The sequence below is a fragment of the Salmo salar genome, chromosome ssa21 (assembly GCF_905237065.1).
Source record: "Salmo salar chromosome ssa21, Ssal_v3.1, whole genome shotgun sequence".
In the NCBI taxonomy this organism is placed as follows: Eukaryota; Metazoa; Chordata; class Actinopteri; order Salmoniformes; family Salmonidae; genus Salmo; species Salmo salar.
The window spans coordinates 25662118-25664472 of record NC_059462.1 but is presented as its reverse complement, the minus strand read 5'-3'; the positions used below and the strand labels follow the sequence as shown (position 1 = coordinate 25664472).

General features: G+C 41.2%; 1 long non-coding RNA gene across 1 annotated transcript; it reads left to right on the top strand.

Annotated features, from left to right (window-relative positions):
- The first annotated feature begins 1000 nt into the window (after positions 1–1000).
- LOC123729522 (uncharacterized) lies at positions 1001–2130 on the top strand. Its single transcript, XR_006761163.1, has 3 exons — positions 1001–1301; positions 1656–1685; positions 2055–2130. It is a non-coding gene; the product is annotated as an uncharacterized lncRNA (long non-coding RNA).
- Positions 2131–2355: the final 225 nt, after the last annotated feature.

Here is a 2355-nt window from a genome sequence, read left to right as displayed (position 1 = left end):
ATCTAAGAATAAATAATTTTGATTTTCAGAACCCATTGATACCTCTCGTCACTGGGCACAGGCACAGTTATTATCTACTGTAACCTAAGCCCTGTCCCCCCCTCCACCTCTGATGACAGGGTGTGTGTGTGTGTGTGCGTGCGTGTGCGACCGTGGGTATGTCTGCAACCGTGGGTATGTGTGCACACTTGCCTCTGTGTGTATGTCTGTGGGAGTGTGTATGTGTGTTTGTGATTATATGCGGAAGGCGTATGGCTCTTTGGTCCTTAGCACAGAGAGACAGCGTCGAGTGTCATAAATACGGGGGTGGACGGGAGAGAAAGAGGCAATTTGGATCCTCATTAAATTTTCAAAAGTCCTGATGGTCTTCTGAAAATTGAACCAACTGTTCCAAAGCAACCTTAATTTAATGCTACAGTAAGTGCAAATTAGTTTCACAAACATTATTTTTAATCCCACTCGACCTAGTTAATTTGCTGTGTGGTAATTTTCTCCTTGCTTCCCCTTAACCCTCGCTCTTGCACATCAGGCATGGTGACTTTGACTCTGATCTGTGTCAACCCTAGCTCTGCTACTAATTCAAACTATTTCTCCCTTGTTATCAATGTTTTCTTTTGTCCATCTCTTGTCCCCCCTTCCCACTATCAGCGGAGATTGTTCCTGTATGCCAGTGGAGGCTGCTGAGGGGAGGAAGGTTCATGATAATGGCTGTAGCTGAGCAAATGGAGCAACATCAAACATATGGAAACCATGTGTTTGATGTATTTGATACCATTCCACTGATTGTGAGAGATTGACTCTTCCTCAATTAAGGTGCCACAACCTCCTATGCTGTATGCCTGGACAACAACTATCGTTCTTGTCTCGGCAACCAAGTTAATTATCCTTGGTAAATAGTAAATTGTTTGTCATGGCAACAATGTTCTGAAATAGAATGTTGGGTTGTTCCTGTTGCTCATTGGACTGAGTGTTTAGAACATTCTTTGCAGATGTAGAAGAATGAAAGACAAAAAGCAAAAAAACTACATAGAGATACTTGACAAGACCAGATCATGTTATGTCATGCACTCTATGCAGATGGTGGATAAGAGTTGTACTTCTGGGGTTTGCTGAAGGAGAGGTGAAGTGGCTTGGTGAAAGGAAGAAAGCGGTTTGTTTTTTCCGTGTGTTGTGCGCTCATATATACACAGACAAAACTTCAACATGCACAGACCCACACATCAGTGATTCTCTGAGCTCGGTCAAGGCAATGCAATTTTACTGTAGGAGGATGGAAGAGTGTGAGCCACGTTTTCATCAAAGTAAGTCCCAAAGGAAGCATATTTGTGTTGGGTGGCCTTGGTGTAACAAAAACATATTTTTGTCTCCAATACATACAGTTTCTGTCCCTGAGATGTACAAAACACTGTCCTGTCACTAGTCACTGAAGTGGTTGTTTAGAAGAAACCGTCTTTGTCAGTGGATCAAATAGTCATTCAATCTGTTCTTGATTCCCCAATGCTTCAGATGGGTTCTGAAAAAAACTAAAAAATATGACTATTAAGAATACTAAAGCTACTAATACTTACTGATAATATATTTGAAAAAGTATTTAATCAGTACAAAGGTTCATTTTAAAATAAATATTGAATAATCTCAATGTTTTTCTTTCTCAGTATTTACACCTGAACAATGTGTATGAATTGGTAAGTGTTGTTTATAGGCTAAAGGGTAAAAAGCCTATTATTATCAATGTACTGTCACACACCCTAATCCATCCATTAGCCATCGATTTCTCCCAGTTTGTATTAGGTCTAATTGAAGATAAACATAATCTGTTCTCCTTCAAGTGGTCAATATGGTAAAAGGGGCTGTTTTAGACATGACAGAAGCACAAAAACCATGCACAGACAACGACCATGATTAGAAAATATACATCATACACTGTGCTGTCTATTTTAGGCACATGAAGGTGCCCCGCGGGCTATTTCAGGTCAACTTCATTATTACCTTTGTGATTGCCATGACGATTATCTACGAAGTTGCACTATTTCTTTTTCTATTGTCCTCCCCAGAAGCCATTAAAGAGAAGCTGATGGAGGGAGGGAGTGGAGAAGAGGAGGCGGGCTGGTCTAATAACACACTACCTGGGTGAAGATTGCATTTAATCGTAGGCAGACGTGGCGGTACGACAGCGGAATATTGGAAACGCTAATTGGCTTTTAGTGCTGGGCTGAACAGGGGAGCGCTTTTGTGCCTTGCTCATCGGAGCTGAACGTTTTTCCATCGTTCACAGATGGAAATAAAGTAGATTTTAAGGGATGTGTTCCCCTTACTGGCGGCATCCTTTTTTATTGGAAACAGGGCCTCCTAACA